The sequence below is a fragment of the Aquarana catesbeiana genome, linkage group LG08, assembly GCF_042186555.1.
Source record: "Aquarana catesbeiana isolate 2022-GZ linkage group LG08, ASM4218655v1, whole genome shotgun sequence".
Taxonomy (NCBI): Eukaryota; Metazoa; Chordata; class Amphibia; order Anura; family Ranidae; genus Aquarana; species Aquarana catesbeiana.
Genome location: NC_133331.1, coordinates 265,428,005 through 265,448,612, shown reverse-complemented (window position 1 = coordinate 265,448,612; position 20,608 = coordinate 265,428,005). Strand labels below are relative to the sequence as shown.

Sequence of the window (20,608 nt, the reverse complement as noted above, 5' to 3'; positions counted from 1 at the left end):
GGTAAAATTTGAGTTGGGGGAAAGGCCCACTAAAAATATACCTGTCCTCCCACTCTGCCATAAACAGGTTGGCGAGGCTAGGGGCATATTTGGCTCCCATAGCCACGCCAACCTGCTGGGAGAAGAAGTGCCCATTCCACCAAAAATAATTATGCGACATGCAGAAGTTTAGGGCCTGCCCCACAAATCTCTTCTGCATGTCAGGGATGTCCTCCCTCTTGCTAAGGGCCCAATTCAGCGACAGAGATGCATCCTCATGTTGAATAATCGTGTATAATGAAGACACGTCTGCTGTCACCAAAAAAAATATCAGCAGTAGGATTCAAACAAACCTCCCCCAATCTTTGAAGCAGGTCGGTAGTGTCTCTCAAATAAGCCCTAGTGGTTTTCACACTTGGCTGGAGAAACCTATCTAGGTACTCTCCCAACCTTGCCGTGACAGACCCTATCCCGTTCACAATCGGGCGTGCTGGGGGTAGTTTGGCATCCTTGTGGATTTTAGGGAGTGTATATATCACTGGAATCCTACAAGCACTAGGAACCAGGTACCTTTTTTCTTTGAGATTCAGGGCATTAATCGCATAACCCCACTCAACCAGTGAGTTTAATTGTTCCCTATATTTCTCTGTAGGGTCAGTGGTTAACCTCACATATGTAGAGCGGTCATTTAACATATTTGAAAGTTGCCCATGATAAAAGGACTTATCCAAGATAACCACCCCTCCTCCCTTGTCATCTGGGCGCACAATGATATTATTCCGTTTTTCTAATGACCTAATTCCCTCATTAATGTACTTCGGATTCACCTCCTCTTTCAAACTAATGGCATCTAGATCTTTCAAAACCAGATTTTTAAATACCTCCACATAATGATTATTAGAGTTTTGGGGATTAAATACCGATTTGTTCCTCAAGCCACTGTCAACTTTATTTAAAGATGACGTGGCATTGTTGGCAGAGACTACTGGGTGACTTAAAAAGTATTTTTTGATGTTAAGGGTCCTAATGAATTTGTGTGTGTCAATGAATACTTCAAATTTATTCAGCACTTTCCTGGGAGCACATTTAAGACCCAGGTTTAATATATTCATCTCTTTAGCATTCAATGTCACTTCACTCAGGTTGTAAATGCCAGTATTTACATGTCCCTCATTCTCTTTTTTGGGTTGTTGCCGTCGTCCTGCCTGGCAGCCCCTTCACCTCTTGGGAATGGTCCCATTCCCTTGTTTCCATATTGTTGTGGCTCTTTCATCCCTTCCCTGTTGTTCACTAGATGGCTCTTTCCTCTCGGTGTCCCCCCTCCCCTCCCCCTCCTCCCTCGCTGGCTTAAAAAAGGTGGGGGGCCCTGTTGTTGGTATTGGGGTACATTATAGTCCCCATCCAAGGGGAGATACCTATTGTGAACCGGTATAGGACTTCTCCTATCACCGTTATTAAATGGTGGATACTGATGGTACATACCATGGTTCTGTGGTCTATACTGATCTCCTCCATGATTAATCCTCTCCATATGGGGGCCACTCCATTCATCCTGATTATAATTTGAATACTGGCCACCTCTCACTGGCTGAGGCGGTTTAGGTGAACAGTAATAATCACTCTGTTGGTTCCCTCTATACTGTGTGGGGGGATAATAATTAGTGTGCCCCGATGCACCCTGTTCATTCCTATCTTCACCTCTCTTACTACCAGTTTTTTTATTTTGATCAATTTTAGGGGTGTTAATTGATTTACTGTTTCCTTTGGTTTGTGCTGGGGCCTCATTAGTGCCTGGAATGGGGGTCTGCCATGCGTAGATCTTATTATTCTTAAAATCAGCTGCATCCCTATTATACTTTCTGACCTTTTTCATTTGTGTGTCCCGGTCAACTTTTTCAAGTTTTTTCTTCATGTTGTTGTTAAATTCCTTCATCTGGTTTGACTCATTCATTGGTTCCAATTTACTATGAATGGTAATAATTTGTTCATTGAGTTTCCCCAATTTTACTTGTTTTCTAGTGAGCACCAAGTCTTGTAACTCCCTCCCCACTCTGTTAAAAAATTCCAACCATTCTTGCATAAAACACTGGTCCTCAAGACCATCCTGAGGGGGAACATCCCACCTCAGGCTTCTAAAAATTAGCCTTTCTTTTTGATAGTGTGTGAACGTAAACACATCCCACCAAGTCTTAATCTGTTTTTTCAGTAGACTTTCTAAACTTTTGAGCATGCCGGATACATCCTCATCATTTTCAGCCATCTCTTGGTTAGCTGAAAAAATACTATCTGGATTCATTTGTCTGTTGGTAAGAAAATTAAAAACCTCCATGGCTGCAAGCGACGGTCGCTGAGGACGTCTATGACAAAACGCGTGCGACGGTGCCACGCACGCTACGTCACTTCCTGGTACAGACAGCTGGAGCGCAGGTGGAACGCAGCACGCTGCTGCTGATTAATCTGTGACACCTAGCGTTCGCTGTTTCTGCAGGCCGGTATATCCTAACAATAGCTGCCTACTATTAACCATAGCTTTGTGTGTGGCTTGTGGGGTATGACCAGGCTTTCCAGAAATTTTTAAATATATATTTTTATTAAGTTGCTATTTTTTGTACCAAGTTGCTGTATTCTCAATAAACCCAGCGTTTTTACTACACTATGGGAGCCCATATCTTTTTTCCTCTATGAGGCGTCTACCATAGAGTACATCAGAAAAACGTTTGCAAGAAGGTGGGACATCCCAGGGCTTTGGATAAGGATGGTGGAGCAACCGTAGTGGGTTCGAATAAAAGCTCATTACCACTGTGGGGGTGAGGGGATCTGGTGAGTGGGGACTCTGGAGGGGGAGCACAAAGTCACAAGTGGAATCCCTGAAAACACCCACAGTCACTGTTTTTGTGTTAAATCACTATGAATGAAGATCTAATCTATCAGATGGACTATTAGTCATGCACAGGTGTACCAAGATTTTTTGAAAACACGTATATTCACCAATTTGTGCTATTAACCCTAAGTGGGGACTTAATATATTATATGGACTATTAGTTTGCATCTGTATACCTACACTATTTTTATTCCTAAAACCTTATATAAAACAATAAGAATAATCTCATAACAATGTTTTCTAATAAGTATGTATAATTGTATTGTACTCACTAAAGCTGTTATCAACACATATTATTTATGATTGTTAAGCACGATAATTATGTGGAGTTTTATGTACCCAATATTCACCTTGGAATATATATTGGGTGAAATTCACTAGTGGAAAAATGTCAATTGAGTGAGGATATCCAAGTCATATGGTGGATTACCTTGCTTAAATGATTAACAGCTATACACACTATTCACGGATTTGCAGTTCACGGATCTCTATAATATATGATTAATTATATTTATTTTCAGTATATCACACTTAAGTTAATCACTAACTGGCACTCTAACCCAAACTAGGGAGCGCCACCACCTCCCCTTTTTTTCATTATTACCTGTTTAGTATCAGGCTGGGTTCACACTATTGTGAATTGGATGCAGGTTTCCCCACATCCAATTCAAATGTCAGGAGCGGCTTCGGTGCGAATGGCTCAGGAGTCCTGTGCATTTTTTGGTCCGTTTCAGTTCTGAATTCAGCCAAAAATATGGGCTAAAATTGGACCTGAAACTGTGAACGGGGACGCATCGGACTCCTGCTGTGAGCCGCTCCGTGCTGCAGTGTGAACCCAGTCTCCCAGTAATCGCAGTGACACAGCTTATTAAAGGGTAATGGCGCGTACACAGGGTTGGACTTTCCGGCATACTTGGTCCGGCGGACCAGAGTCCGCCACACAATCCGACCGTGTGTAGGCTCCGGCTGACTTTTTTTTTCCCAAAAGTCTGCCGTACCTAGATTTAAAGCATGCTTTAAATCTTAGTCCGCTGGACTCAGTTCCTGACGGAAAGCTCGTTTGTCTGCATGCGTCTGTATGCTGGTCCGACGGACCAGATACGACGCAAGGGCAGAGTACTGCATCTCGTGCTCGCTGCAATAGGAAAAAAAAAATTTCCTATTGCGGCGAGTGCGGGGCATCCCAGGCCCTTAGGTCTGGTATGGATCTTAAGGGGAACCCCCCTACGCCGAAAAATCAGCGTGGGGTCCCCCCCAAAATCCATACCAGACCCTGATCCGAGCACGCAGCCCGGCCGGTCAGGAAAGGACCTTGTCCCCATGTTGATGAGGACAAAGGCTTCTTCCCGACAACCCTGGCCGTTGGTTGTCGGGGTCTGCAGGCGGGGGGCTTATCGGAATCCAGGAGCCCCCTATAGTAAGAGGGCCCCCAGCTCCCGGCCCCCCATCCTATGTGAATGAGTATGGAGTATATGGTACCCCTACCCATTCACCTAGGGAAAAAGTGTCAATAATAAAACACACTACACAGGTTTTTTAAGTAATTTATTAGACAGCTCCGGGGGGTCTTCTTCCAGCTTCGGGGGTCCCTCCGGTTCCTCTTCTCCCGGTGTTCCAGTTCTTCAGCCAGCTCCTCCGCTATCTTCATGCCGCTCTCTTGCCAGCGGAGGTCCGGACTTCTGGCCTCTTGTCTTCTTCCCTCTTCTCCAGATGTTGACACGACGGTCTCTCCAGCTGGACTGGTCTCTGAGCGCTCCGATGTGACTTATATAGCTGGAGACCCTGCCCCATTATGCCGTCACAGTCCCTGGGCATGCTGGGACTGTGATGTTTTAGGGGGCGTGGTCAACATCACCCGGTGCCGAGGAACTGGAACACCGGGAGAAGAGGAACCGGAGGGACCCCCGAACCCGGAAGAAGACCCCCCCGGAGCTGTCTAATAAATTACTTCAAAAACCTGTGTAGTGTGCTTTATAATTGACACTTTTTCCCTAGGTGAATGGGTAGGGGTACCATGTACCCCATACTCATTCACATAGGGTGGGGGGCCGGGAACTGGGGGCCCTCTTAGTATAGGGGGCTCCCGGATTCCGATAAGCCCCCCGCCCACAGACCCTGACAACCAACGGCCAGGGTTGTCAGGAAGAGGCCCTTGTCCTCATCAACATGGGGACAAGGTGCTTTGGGGTTGGGGGGCCCCGCAGGGCGCCCCCCCTCCCCCAAACCACCCACCCCCCCATGTTGAGGGCATGCGGCCTGGTACGCTTCAGGAGGGGGGGCGCTCGCTCGTCCCCACCCCCTTTCCTGACCGGCCGGGCTACGTGCTCGGATCGGGGTCTGGTATGGATTTTGGGGGAGACCCCACGCCGATTTTTCAGCGTAGGGGGTACCCCTTAAAATCCATGCCAGACCTAAGGGCCTGGTATGCCCCACGACGGGGCTTGCAAGGTGTCAATCTCGCCAATAAAAGCGGCGAGATTGACTTCCTTTTCTAGTCCCGTCGTGCCTGAGTCACGTTCAAAATGAACAGACTTGTCCGTGTGTGGGCAAGTCCGTTAATTCTGAAAGTCTGCCGCAACTCCGGCGAAAGTCCGTCGGAAAGACGGGCGGACCTAGCCTGCCGGAAAGTCTGGTCGTGTGTAGGCAAGTCCGTCCGTTCAGAAAGTCCGGCGGTAGTCCGCCGGACAGTCCGGCGGGAAGAACGTCAGACCAAGTATGCCAGAAAGTCCGCTCGTGTGTACACGGCATAACTGCACTTTTGTGAGGAAGAAACTAGCAAAAAAAAAAAAAAAATAATATAGTGTATACAATTACTTCACAAATCATATTGTAATTGAATGTTAACAAAAATGACCCTTCTTTCAAACTACAGTTCTGTAATTTTCTGAAAATGCAATACATAATGGCTACCTGGAGGTGTTCTCTACACAGAATGTGTACAGAACGCCCCGCTGGAAACATCATTTAGTGCTTGTGCGATTGGCTCACTGATTTTCCCAGAAGTCCGCACTAAGATACAAGTTTGATTTCAGGCATCCCCTGCAACAAAAATGTAATTTTTTGTACAATGCTCCCAAAGAAAAATCACATCTAAAGGGATGAAGGCCTAGCAGCTTTCCTCATTAGTGCCTTACAGCTGCTGCAACTGATTGATAATTATGAAACCACTCTCATTAGACTCAGTGAGCACAGGGGCACAGAGGAACAGACAGTGATTTCTTCAGAATAACAAAAGATAGGAATCTGCAACAAAGTTTGTTAAAACGCCTGCAATGTACATAGATCAGCCAGAGGGGAATGTTTTTTTTCTCAACAAAGGTGAAGTTTAAAGTTAACCTTTTTGAAATTCAAGGTTCTTGTTATACCAACATGTCTGTCTTTCCTCTAATTAACCTTATAGACTACTCTATGATCACTGTTGCCGGAAGTTGTCCCTAATTTTCCCATCTGCAAGCAGCTATGTGTTATTTGAAATTAGTAGGTTCAAGAGAGCATGTTTTCCAGTTGTGGCTTCTACCTTTTGACCCATAAAAAATTAGCTGGAATACATTCAAGAAATGTTGAGCCTTATGCCTGGTACACACGATCAGAAAATTGTACGAAAAATAAAGATTTCAGAGCGATCGCACGATTATCTGATCGTTAGCACAGAGATTTCGAGAGACAATCAGGACAGTTCATCCGATAGTATTTGATATTTCAGTTTTTCTTTTTTAATAAATCTGCAAAAATTTCAACAAGTCTGTGTTTTTCTGTCAATATGGGGTGCTGTGTGTACATTAATGAGGGAAAAAAAATGAACTTAAATGATTTTAGCAAATGGCTGCAATATAACAAAGAGTGAAAAATTTAAGGGGGTCTGAATACTTTCCGTCCCCACTGTATATACCCTCCTCTATACTGTCCTCAAACTGCAGCTGATGGGTAAGGCCCAGACTCCTCTCCAAGTTGTTAATGCTCCACAATGTTGCAAGTTGTTCATTTAGAAGCCCACATTCTAGATCTAAATAACCAACTTGCTCACCCTAAAATAGCTGCTCGAGGAACATATACATGGAGCGGGATGTTCAATGTGTCGCATGTCTTCATGGAGGGCATGTTTACCACTAACCTAATGAGGATACTCAAAATGTTGGTATACTGTCATATTGCAAACCTTTTTATTTTTGCTGTTCTATACATGAGACCATAGACCATCCTTTTTACAGAGCCTATCGGTTCTGGCCACGCCCTGCTATTCTCACAGTACACAGGGCTTCTCTCAGTGCCCAGCAGCTACAACAGTACCCAACAGTTACAAGATGAACCAAGCCGTTTTCGCAGTGCCCAGTAGATTATCACAGTGTCCAGCAGTGTTATTGCAGTGCCCACAAGTGTTCTCACAGTGCCCAGCACTTGATATTACAATGCCCAGTATTGTTATCACAGTGCCCAGTAGCTCTGTACCCAGTAGTCGTTATTCCTGTGCCAGCAATGGTATTATAGTGCCTAACAGGGTTTTCACAGAGCCCAGCTGTTAATGACATTGTCCAGTAGTAAGATTGCAGCGCCCTGTAGTTGCTTTTACATAGACCAGTAGATTATTACCCAGTAGCTGGTAAAGTGCATTAAATCCAAAAAAAAAAAAAATGTATTATATTGCTTTTACATATTCCTAGATGTGATGGCTGCATTTGTTTTCTTTTAAACATTTTTCCTTTATTTTCTATGGCAGTTAGTGGGTTGAGACAAACCATTTTGCATTGACAATGGTCACCGACTCCCTTACACCGCACACAATGCAACTATGAACACTGACCAAGAATGCTACAATGTACAATTTTTCCCTCACCAACACCGACACACACTGCTTTTTTATTCCTGTACTAGTCCAGTATTATAGAGAGATCTCAGTAAAATTCCTTCTATTAAGTTATTTTGAGATACAAGTCCTTGTGTGTCTTTATTACTATTAAATGTGTAGTGACATGTGATATGAGGAAACAAATTATATTCGATTCATAACACATAGTGTGGTGCTTCATTAATTTGGGTATAGTACACCCCATGTTCTCTTCATCTAAGAAAAAAACAACACAGTGCTTGAATCCAACATCTCCAATCTACAGGTTCACACATACAATGTGCAAGTATGACAGCCAGAGAACTAGAATTTTCAGAAGTAATGATCAGCAATAATAGCCTCCCTGATTCTCTTATGATTTCCTTTAGGGTCAGGAGCGATAGTCATATAGTGCCCGCCTTTAAGGTCAGGAGCGATAGTCATATAGTGCCCGCCTTTAAGGTCAGGAGCGATAGTCATATAGTGCCCGCCTTTAAGGTCAGGAGCGATAGTCATATAGTGCCCGCCTTTAAGGTCAGGAGCGATAGTCATATAGTGCCCGCCTGTAGGGTCAGGAGCGATAGTCATATAGTGCCCGCCTTTGAATCAAGCATATAACTAGAGTGGGTCAGTAGTATTCATCAATTCTAAGTGTCCATGTGCATTGGAGGAAGTATAAAAACGTTGCCAATTGCTGTCCATAGACAACAGTGTCATATAAATAAACATTTATACTCACGCCTTTGTTGCTTGGTGTGTTCTAAGTCTAGATCCAAATGTAAGTATCAGGAAGTGTTTTTTCTTCAGAGTCCTGAGCATGCAGCTATACCAGCTTCTCATATTACCTTTAGGTCTCCTATATTAGTGACAATGGTTTCCGGAAGAATTCATAACTTTGTATAGAGTTTGTAAAGTATGCAATGCAGCTAATGTACATGTCAAAACATGCCATTTGAAATCTTATGTCGTTTTAACATTAATACAAATCTTACCTGTGTTGGCAGGCTGCCTTTTGCTCTTTGCTTAAAACGACTGTCTTAAAAAAGTATTCATACTCCTTAAAATTTTCCACGCTTTTTCATGTTACAACCAAAAACGTAAATGTATTTTATTGGGATTTTATGTGATAGTGCAGTGTATTGCTGTCTCCCAGGGGCACGCTGCATTATTTGTATCCTGAATATGCAGCGATGGGATTGTATTGAGCCTTCAGCATTGCTGATACTAAATCCAGGTCTAAGTGGTGCATCCGGTGTTGGCACTCCTCCCTCTAATGGCTGCTCCCATAATTAGGAATATTGTTTACATGCCCCTGCTGAGATATTTAGCTATATCTAATATACTTTCTTACTGCTGACTGAACTTTCTTATTCTACCGTGACTTGCATGATTTTGCATTCCAATTTAAGATAGAGAGACATATTCCCTTCTCTGTCTCATCTGTGAACCTTGGCCGTGTCCTGAGGAAGCCTAACAGCAAAATGCGTAGACATACAAGGGCTCACTGCACAATAATCATAGATGCTATATGTTACAATTGTCATTGTTTTTTAGATATTTGTATTTTTCAATAAATTTATATTTTTTATACTGCTATATCGTCTCCACTGTTTCTTAGCCTAAAAAGTCCGCCTCCCTGGTAATACTCAGTACTACCTTATTTTGTATCCTCAATGATTTATGGACGTGGCTCATTTTTGGTGCACTTTCCTCTCTTTTTTTGTGTCTTTATGTGATAGACCAACACAAAGTGGCACATAATTATGAAGTGGAAGGAAAATGATAAATGGTTTTTCAAAGTTTTTACAAATAAATATCTGAAAAGTGTGGCGTGCATTTGTATTCAGCCCCACTGAGCCAATACTTTGTAGAACCACCTTTAAAACCACGTTTGACTGCAATTACAGCTGCAAGTCTTTTTACATTATATTACCAAATGTATTGAGACGCCTACCTTTACACGCACATGAACTTTAATGGCATCCCAGTCTTAGTCCGTAGGGTTCAATATTGAGTTGACCCACCCTTTTGCAGCTATAACAGCTTCAACAAAGGTTTAGCAGTGTGTCTATTTGCATGTTTGACCATTCTTCCAGAAGAGCATTTGTGGGGTTAGGCACTGATGTAGAAGAGAAGGCCTGGCCCGTAGTCTGTGCTCTAATTCATCCCAAAGATGATCTGTCCGGTTGAGGTCAGGACTCTGTGCAGGCTAGTCAAGTTCCTCCACCCCAAAACTCACTCATTCATGACTTTACGGACCTTCTGTCTACAGGACAACTAATAGTTGTCCTGTAGACAGATTCTCCCACCTGAGCTGTGGATCTCTGCAGCTCCTCCAGAGTTACAAAGAGCCTGTTGGCTGCTTGTATGATTAATGCTCTCCTGTCAGTTTAGGTGGACGGCCATGTCTTGGTAGGTTTTCAGTTGTGCCATAATCTTTGCATTACAGATTGTGGATTGAACAGTGCTCCGTGAGATGTTCGAAGCTTGGGATATTTTCCCTCTTTCGTCTTTCAGGACAGCACATTTGAGAGACGTCGGCTCCTCCCCTCTAAGGAAACACCGCCTCCACCAGACTTTTAAGTAGCCCCTTCCCTTCAGCCCGTCAGTTTTGGTGTTTCCTCCAGCAAGGAGACATCGCTAGGAACATGGGCTATTTCATCTGGGGAGGCTGAGGCCAGTATGATCCTGGAAGGGAGAGACAGAGGTCTCTCATACACAGCAGCACGGATGGGGAGTCCCTGCGCTCCCTGTCCTGCCTTGGGGAATCCGCTGCCTGGGGAGGGCGATGCGGAAGTGTCCAGATCCCCCTGACTCTGGGAGTCAGCATGGAGCTCAGCGCTGAGTCGGATGACGGGCTACGTCATTTCCGGCAGGGAGGGCACTTCCGTTTGACCCGAGGCTTCCGGTTCCGGCCTGCAGGACGTAAAACGAACGGCGCGAGGGCTGGTGCGGGCTCCATTAAGGCTGTAGTTTCAGCCAGAGGAGCATCCTGAGGCGGACCACTCCCCTGGCCAGAGGGATGTCAGAGACTGATGGTTCCCGTTCTGTGCTGGGTGATGCCAGCACCAGCCACACTAAGGTAAGTGGAACCCTGGGGTCGTGTTCCCTTACTATGTTCCCACTTAGCTCCACGGGTAAACCCCCCTCTTAGTGGTCAGAGGGGAGGAGAGGCACGTTTGGGACCCTGGTGGTGGTTGGTCCTGGGGGGTGCACTCCTGGTGTTGGTCACATGGTTTTTATTTTTTGAAAGACTGTTGCTGATGCTGGCGGGGCTTGTTTTGTCATTTCAGAACAAATCTGCGGAAAAAACCAAGCCCTTACATGTGTCCAAAAGAAAGTGCCCATCATGTAGGAGTACTTTAGGGGAGTCCTGGGGGGAGGTTTTGTGCAGTAAATGCATTGAAGGCTTAGTTAAGGAACACTCTATGGAACAGAGCTCTGACCTGGCAGCTTCTGTTAAGGAGCTTTCCAGCACTTTTCAATTTTTCAAAGCATTGTTTGAAAATTTTCAGCTTATACAGCCCCCAGCCGGTCCTCTGCCAGCACAGCAAGATGTCGCACCGGGTCCTTCAGGTCCCTCAGTCAGTGAAGAGTTACCGGGGGGCTCCAGAGAGGTTTTGGAGGATGAACCAGATAGTGCATCCTCACATTCGTCAGGGGAATCAGACGGAGAGAAGGTGGACGGCGGGTCCTCCAGAACCTCCCGATATAAACTATCCTTGGAGGAAGTGGAAGAGCTCTTGGGAGCAATCCACACCACCCTAGGTATCCAAGAGGAGAAGAAATCTCTGTCTCTTCATGACCGAATGTACGTGGGTCTTGGAGAGCAGAAGAAAAAGGTCTTTCCGGTACATGAGGTCCTAGTAGACCCCATTAAAAAGGAATGGCGGGACCCAGAAAGGAAACCTTTCTTTTCTAGAGCATTAAAGCGCAGATTCCCTTTTTCAGAGGATGAAGCAGCTGTATGGAACAAGTCACCTAGACTGGATGCAGCCTTCTCTTAGGTATCCAGAAAAACAGACTTGGCGTTTGAAGATATGGGGGTGCTAACAGACCCCATTGACAAATGGATGGATTCTCTACTTAGAAAATCCTGGGATTCCTCTCTGGGCAACCTTAAGCCTGCCATGGCCGTCACAGTGGTGGCACGTAACATGGAGCACTGGCTAACACATATAAAAGTTCATATTGAAGCTGGGACCGCTAAGGAGACGATTCTCTCCACCTTCCCAATGCTCTTGAAGGGGATCGCATACATTGCTCCTCAGCGGAGTCGGTCCGCATGTCTGCTAGATCTTCTGCCTTGGCCAACTCAGCCAGGAGAGCTCTTTGGTTAAAGACCTGGCAGGGGGACAATGTTTCAAAAATCAAGCTTTGCGAAGTCCCTTTTACGGGGGACTTGCTGTTCGGTCCGGATCTGGAGGCATTTCTTGATCGAACGGCTGATAAAAAGAAGGCCTTCCCCTTGAAGAAAAAGTTGGGGGAACAGCCTAAAAAGAAGACTCGTTCACAAAGGAAGTTTAATTCTCCAAGAGCAGAGTCTCAGAAAAAAGTCTGGACCAACAAGGGCAGAGGACGCGGGGGAGCGATTTTTCGCCCTCTTGAACAGCCCCGAAAGCCCCAATGACAGGTTAACCCCAGTGGGAGGAAGACTGGGGGCCTTCATCCCACAGTGGGAGTCAGTTACCTCCAATCAGTTTATTCTAGGGATCGTAAGGAGGGGGAACAGATTAGAATTCTCAAGTCCCCCCCCACACAGGCTGCTGGTTACGGACTTGCCAAAGTGTGCGGGGAAGGTGGCGGCATTACTAGCCTCATTGGAGGATCTAGAACAGCAGGATGTAATATCATGTGTCCCATCCGGAGAAATAGGCAGGGGTTGCTATTCCCACATCTTTGTGGTTCGGAAGCCTTCAGGGAAGTTCAGGCTCATCCTGAACTTGAAACCCCTGAACCTATCAATCTCCTACAAGAAGTTTCGGATGTATTGCATTTGTTCCGTAAAAACATTACTTCCTCCGAATTGCTACATGGCGTCCATAGATCTAAGGGATGCCTATCTGCACAATCCGATCGCAGAGGACAGTCAGAAATTCCTCAGGCTGGCAGTAAGGTCCGGGGAGGAAATAGTGCATCTTCAGTTCCAAGCCCTCCCCTTTGGGATCTCCTATTTGCCCAGGATATTCACCAAAGTTATGGTGGAGGTTCTGGCTTTTATGTGCCTTCGGGGAATTTCGGTAATCGCATACCTGGACGACCTGCTCCTTTTTGCTCCCTCCCCGGAGCAGCTGGTCCAGGATTTGCAGGTAGCAAGGGGTATACTGGAACATCTGGGATGGCTCCTAAATTTGGAGAAATCCAGCCTGGTTCCATCCCAGAGGATTACATTCCTAGGTTACATCCTGGGCTCAACCCAAAGGAGAGTTTTCCTTCCCGAAGAGAAAATTGGCAAAATAGACAGAGCCTTGGCAGTTCTGCAGGGCAATCACCAAATCACCATAAGAAGGGCCATGTCAGCCTTGGGATTGCTGACAGCTGCCCTCCCAGCAGTAAGGTGGGCAGGATTGCACTTCCGCCCTTTACAGTGGTTCATTCTGAAAGTTTGGGACCGCACTCAGTAGTCCTTGGACTCGGTGGTCTTCATTCCTGTACGGGTGAAGAGATCCCTGTGGTGGTGGAGAAAGGCAGCAAACCTATCGCAGGGTCTGGAGTGGGTTCTGCCTGTGTCCAAAATTGTGACAACAGACGCAAGTGGCACAGGTTGGGGCGCACACCTGGGGGCGAGTCTGGCGCAAGGTTCCTGGGGAGTCGAGGACGCAGTACAGTCCTCAAACTGGAGAGAACTGAGAGACATTTTTCTGGCTCTCAGAGCTTTCCAACAGGAACCCCAGGGGACATCATGTACAGATCCGCTTAGACAATTCCTCAGCAGTCGCTTATGTAAACTGACAGGGGGGCACCAGAAGCGGTTCCCTTTGGGGTCTGACGGAAATAATTTTCAGTTGGGCCGAGGGCACGGTACTCTCACTATCAGCTGTTCACCTAAAGGGGGAATAAAACCAGAGAGCAGACTTCCTCAGCCGAAGGAAGTTGAGGGAAAGCGATTGGGTCCTTAGTCAAGTCATCTACAAGATGATTATCGAGAAATGGGGGATCCCATGTGTGGATCTTTTCACTTCAGGAGAGAACACGAAGGCCCCCCTCTTTTTCTCCCTGAACCGATGGGACAGGGCGATAGGGGTGGACGCTCTGTCTCAGAGCTGGCATTTTTCCAAGTGCTATGCCTTCCCCCTTCCGGTTCTGTTACCTGCAGTCTTGAGAAAATTCCAGTTAGAGGACACGACCCTAATCTTGATAGCGCCACACTGGCCCAGGAGGCCATGGTTCTCGGTCCTAAAGAAGCTGGCTGTAGAGCCACCCTGGATATTGCCGGTCAGGGAAGATCTACTCTATCATGGCCCAATCTGCTGCCCTCAGGTGGAGAGGTGGAATCTGGCTGCCTGGCTACTGAAGAGGACATGCTGAGAAGTAAGGGGTTTTCCAAAGGATTGGTAACAACTCTTCTAAATTCTAGGAAAGAATAAACGCGCAAGATCTATTTGAAGGTCTGGAAGAAATTAAATTCTTGGTGCGCAGAGAGCTCCTTTAATGTTCACAGTCCAGTAGCAGTGCTAGAGTTCCTACAGAGTGGGGTAGATAAGGGGTTGGCACTTAGCACCCTTAAAAGTCAGGTGTCGGCTTTAAGTGTATTCCTTGAACAACAGCTAGCAGTAAATCCCTGGATATCCAGGTTTTTTAGAGCTTTAAGAAGGCAGAGACCAGTCAGCTCTCGCCCCTTTCCGGTATGGGATCTATCGTTAGTATTGCAGGCCCTTACAGAGGGTCCTTTCGAACCTATTGAGTCTTGTTCGGTAAAGTTTTTAACCCTCAAGACGGTTTTCTTAGTAGCCATCACTACTGCAAGGAGGGTTAGTGAGTTACAAGCTCTTTTTTCCAAAGGTGGTTTCAGAATTTCATAGAAGCCAGGAAATTTGTTTACCCACTTTTTGCTCAAATCCTGTGAAGGAACAGGAGCAGGTCTTCCACAAGTTAGATGTCAGAAGATGTGCATTAAAGTACCTGGAGGTTACGGAGCAGTTTAAGAAATCCGACTCCTTTTTTGTTTCTTTTTCAGTGGCAAGGATGGGTTCCAAAGCCTCTAGACACACTATAGCCAGATGGCTAAGATTGGCTATCAGTCAGGCCTATATAGCAAAAGGGGTGGAAGTTCCGGAAGGTATTAGGGCTCATTCCACTAGGGCTATGGCAATGTCACAAGCAGAGTGGGCTGGTGCTACACCCGATCAGATCTGCAGAGCAGCAACATGGTCAAGTTTTTTAAGACTTTCGTTAAGCACTACAGACTGGACTTGTTGTCTGCCCAGGACCAGGCTTTTGGGCGTAAAGTTCTGCAGGCAGTAGTCCCACCCTAGGGTAAGTGCTCGCTTATCCTCTCAAGTGTGCTATCCTGAAAGACGAAATAGGGAAAATCAAAGTTACTTACCGATAACGTTTTTTCCAAGAGTCTTTCAGGACAGCACCGATACCCATCCAAAAATGTTGTCTTGCCACTAGGACGTGAGAACATCAGGAATATGAAGGTTGTTATGATGTGTTCTTATGTCTCCCTAGACTGGCCGGAGGTTCCCGTGCAAAAACTGACGGGCTGAAGGGAAGGGGCGACTTAAAAGTCTGGTGGAGGCGGTGTTTCCTAAGAGGGGAGGAGCCGAGGTCTCTCAAGTGTGCTGTCCTGAAAGACTCTTGGAAAAAATGTTACCGGTAAGTAACTTTGATTTTTTTTTTATAACCTAACCCTGCTTTAAACTTCTCAATGTACTTTATCCCTGACCTGTCTGGTGTGTTCCTTGGCCATTCATTATGCTGTTTGTTTACTACGGTTCTCTAACAAACCTGAGGGTGTCACAGAACAGCTGTATTTATACTGAGATTAAATTACACACAGGTGGACTCTATTTGCTAATTAGGTGACTTCTGAAGGCAATTAGTTCCACTAGATTTTAGTTAGGGGTATCAGAGTAAAGGGGGCTGAATACAAATGCAAGCCAAACTTTTCACATATTTATTTGTAAAAAATTGTTAAAACCATTTATCATCTTCCTTTCACTTCACAATTATGTGCCACTTTGTGTTGGACTATCACATAAAATCCCAATAAAATACATTTACATTTTTGGTTGCAACATGAAAAAATTTGAAAAATGTCAAGGGGTATAAATACTTTTTCAAGGCACTGTAATGTCTTGTTACTGTCTTCTGGATAAACATTTGAAAGTGACGAGCCTAGCACAAATAATCTTACTAACCTAATGTGTGAAAAATGTATGGGAAAACCTTGATAGTTCTACCCCCAAAGGAGATGCTGGATTATTGGGTTCCCTATTTCATAAGCCTTCAGACAAAACTGTACCATCTAACACACCAAGGCTGGAGGACATTTTTTTTTTATTTGGGTGGCATGGTCAGCAGAGTAAATAACAGTGACAATAACTGTACATAAGAGCAAATAGCAATTACAATATAAACAATTCACAAACAAGATATTATCAAACCTAATTTCACAGGGTACCCAAAACCTGGCTCAAGGGGCAAAGTCCGCACCACCTAGGCCGTGACTCATGGGGAAGCCCTAAATATTCAAAATATATATATATATATATATATATATATATATATATATATATATATTACACACTCTGTGGGGCTAAACTTCACAGTTCCTTCTTATCCTGTCAGTGGCCAGGGTTGGGGCCCAAAACTGTGTTGGAGTGCTCTCTAACAGTTTCTCACCACTCAGACGTTTACCATGGAGTCTCCTCCCTCTTGTTGGCATCTTGAACACTGGATGCACGATCAGGCTGCCTCCCTACGGTCTCAGAGTTATACTGTCGAAACTATCCCAAACAAAGCTATCGGCATTTCAGGTGCAAATGTTCTCTCCCACAGCTTGCTGGGTTCCCCGTCTCTAGAACACGATCCTCTGGTCACTTCGGCATGGTGGTCTCTGGCAGGTACAACAGTTCAGTTACAGGCAGCACTGACATGCCAACAGTTTTACCCTGTCTCTCCAAGTAAAAAGACTGACTTGGTAGCAAAGGTTTCTAGTCTTTTTTCCTCTATCCTGGTACATTTTTCCTTTGGGACTTGTAATCTCACACAGTTCTCAGTGCTTAGCCTTTAGGTGGAGACTACATTCCTCATAAATCTCATTGGGTTAATTGGCCGGCTTTCCCAGTTTTCCTGCAGCCAATCCCTGTATTCTGAATAAGGAAAGAGATGGTCGGCACTCAGGATGACATCCAAAATAGTATTCCTTTATTAAATACATGCACAGAGCTGTAAAACAGCCAATGCGTTTTGGACGTTAGTCCTTAGTCATGACTGTCCTGGACAGTGGCTGAGGCTCTCCTCCAGACATGGCTAAAGTCACGTAACCCCAGGGTCCTTCTTGCTGTCTTCCTTTTTTCTGCATGGCCTCTCTGCACATTCATGGCAGGGAAGAGGAGGGAGATGACTGTTGCAGCAAGGATAGCTGTGTGACACCTACATTCTGTACGTAATGATTGTAATTGTATAGGTAAATGGAAGGAAGTTATATTTTTCTATTAAATTACATTGCAGGCAGGGCCAGCACTACTGCTAGACAAACTAGGCAGCTGTCTAGGTGTAGCACCCTCTACCATAGGTAAATTTGGGCAGGCCTAAGCTTCCGGCTAGGCTTGCTTGTTTTGATCTGTGGGGCAGGGCGTGGTCAGTGCAGCAGTGGGCGTGACCACCTGTGCTTTAGTTCTGAGGTGCCTCCCCTGCTTCCAGGAAGAATGATCTGGAATAGGGGCAGGGCCTAGGACTGGAGTGGCAGGCAGCTCATGTGAGGAGTTCTGGCCAATCCCCAACTGGAATTGGCAGGGGAGGAGAGGCTGTGGGGAGAGTGTCAAATCGCTGCGGTCTAAGGGCGCAGGATATGCAGGCCAGACTAGCTGGGAGCAGTAGTCCACCAATCAGCACATGCTTCTAAATTACTAGGCCGCCGGGGAGAGGTACTGCAGACCTCTGGCCTAGTAACAGTGCAACCAATTCTAGCCAGCAACTGAGACTGTTCAGAGTGGTTTCTTTCTTCAAAAGAGGATGATGTGACAGGAAGAGTAATGATCTACAGTGGAAGTTTGTTGCTCCCAGGCTTACACCCTCCTGCACAGTCTTCTGGAGATACACAGAGGAGGAGAAATAGTCTGCATGGTGTTATGCAGGGGAAGCGCCTGTAGATATTATGTGTACATCAGTACTTCACGGCTCAACCTTTCAATCTAATTCCTAAATATGATGGATGCCCATAGAACAATTGCTTTGCCAATATTCCCTTTTCCCCAACCAAGTTGTATCCCCCAATAAACAAAACAATGCAAATGACTGTTCACTGTCTCAGAAGTGATGGAGGTCTGGCAGCAGGGTGACATGGTGGATGTTAGTTATTAGTAGCAACCAAGCGCTACATTTGGAGGTCCCACGAGATCCGCCTTCACAGTTAACATGCTGGCCGTCGCCCCTAGCAACCGTTAAAAGCCAGGGGAGACTTTGCCTGTTTTGCCAAGTGTGCGGTATAACAAGGAAAGGACTGTGTGTTTGTTTTTAAAAAATGACTTTTGCCACATGCTGTTGCCCATAGCAACCAAATCCAAGCTTGTTACCAAGTGCCTTTGTCTATAGCAACCGTCCAGGACCAGTGCTGCCATCACGCCCCTGCACCCAGTTGCCTCAATGGACACTCACATCAGTAATAAGCCCTGAAACCAGTGACTGTAACCATGTGCTATCACCCATGGCAACCACGGCGAGCGATCACACTCTGGATTACAAATATGTCCAGCGCTCTGCATGGCGCGGACATTACACACTGCATTGCAGGAATCTCAAGTGACTTTAATAATCCTGCTTAACATAGTAAAAGGAGTTTGTGAATGTATGCTGTTGCCCCTAGTAACGGTATGCAATGAGGGGGTGTCTATGACGGGATGTTGCACGGTCAGTCCCATACAGTAGGATGTTACAGGAGAGATTTTACTGTGCCAATGATGATCGCTGTATAGTTTGCCTGCCTTTAGTTTCCAGCTTCCGTGATGCAGTTTCTAAAACTACATGCCTGGACAGTGCCTGCAATTCATCAGCGCCTGCCACCAGGTGTCACTACAGCGCACACTGCCTGAAGCCTGCTTACAGTTCCTCGCACGCTGGACCAATGAGTGTGTGCGCGGAGTTATGCCCCAGCGGAGGACAGTGAAGGGGACCAGTGTACCGCATGCTGCACAAGGCTGCTGAAGATGGCGGAGGATGCCCGCTATGCAGTGGTTGCTTGATATGCAGGATCGGGTGCTGGTCGATACCGGCATCCAGCTGGACCTCTTGGGAGGACTCGCCTTGTGGGTGATAGGAGGAGTGGAGCGGTTGTGCATGCTGTGTCCCAGGTGCCATATCCCGACAGTTGGAGACAATGCCTGGGCCCAGTGCAGCCACTGTGGAGAGTCACTAACCTGCTTAGGGCCGGTGCAGCGGGAATCAAGGTATTACTCTGCCAACCTGCTCACAGGACTATGCATGCCACGGCCGCAGGTGGCTCGAGAGCCAGAGAGGGCCATGTATCACCCGCCAGAGATGGAGGAGAGCTGCCATCAGGTGTGTCCACCCCAGAGGTCCTGGACATACAGGAAGAGAAGGTTGTTTGGAAGACCCGGTTCATCTCCCTGAAGAGCCGGCCTCAAATAAGTCCCTTGCTGTGCTCATCCGGAAGGAGCCCATGCTGCTGGAGGGGGGATAACCATCAGGTGAGCTGGATGAGGTGGGCGAGGGCCGGGTCATTTACTGGGGTTCGCCCAGGGAACTGGACAGATTTGGATCTGTGGAGAAATTATTCTCCTGGTCATCCACGGAAGAAGGCTCCAGTGAGGAGGAATGGGAGACAGGAGATTCCCCATCCACAGGGACCCCCGTCTGAGGTGATGGAGGAACCACAGTCGCCAGTATGGACCCCAGTGCAGATCAGCAGACTTTTTATCAGTCAGCCATCCACTACCAAGGCCAGGGCACCCACATAGGCATCCTGGGTCTTGATGACCCACTGTCTATGTGTCCTGCCTGGCAGGGGGAAACCCAAGGAAATGCCCAGGCTCTCTACCGTCTACAGCGGGAGATACAACGGAGGGTTGCCTTAGAGTGGGGCTTAGACTACCTGTATGTCCCATCCCAAACCATGGACGTCATTGAGGACTCCCGGAGAGAGTGGGAGGATGACCTGGTTTGGGACTACTTGCACGTGCCCAAGCCGCTGCAGGTGCTAGAGAGTGAGGTCTGGGCCCGGTTTAAGGACATTCGGGAAGAGTGGAAGCTTGGCAGTGCAATTTTACGAGACAGGGTCCTAGTTGTGAAGGCGGGTCGGCCTACTAGGAGCCACACCGTGTCTGTCAGAGGAGAGGGGGATAGCCGGAGGAGGTTGCCGGATCTGCGCTTCTATTTGTAAGAGGAACTGCTGAGTTGTGTAGCCCACAAGTGGGAGCGGCCACCAGGACTGCAAGACCAGGGCAGGGCTTGGGTGGTTCTTCTCCAAAGACAAAACTTATGCAGAGGACAGTGATTGCCTGCCACCCAGGGTGCCTGATGAAGAGTATCATGGACACTAGGGTGTACTGTCCCACTTAAACTTTTTTTGCTACCTACCCTTCAGGAGGGGCCCCTCCACCCAGGAGCGAAAGAAAAGGTTTTCATTGCCATCAGCATGAATGTCTGGCTGTGCTCCTCAGGAGGTTCCCTTAGACCCCTCCTGGGTGAATGACAGCAGACAGGAAAAAAACATGCCACATTTTGTAAATTGGGAAGGA

General features: G+C 46.5%; 1 protein-coding gene across 3 annotated transcripts in view; it reads right to left on the bottom strand.

The window, feature by feature from the left end:
• LOC141106406 (membrane-spanning 4-domains subfamily A member 4A-like) overlaps positions 1–8,947 on the bottom strand; it is a 107,915-nt gene extending 98,968 nt beyond the window's left edge. The window contains exons 1-2 of one of the 3 annotated variants that reach the window (XM_073597170.1): positions 8,675–8,945; positions 8,422–8,538 (exon numbers count right to left, since the gene is read on the bottom strand). The gene's annotated coding sequence lies outside the window, so the exon portion shown is untranslated. Of the gene's footprint in view, positions 1–8,421; positions 8,600–8,674 lie in introns of those variants that run through there. The other 2 variants (XM_073597171.1, XM_073597169.1) reach the window with 2 other exon arrangements.
• Between the last annotated feature and the right edge of the window lie 11,661 nt (positions 8,948–20,608).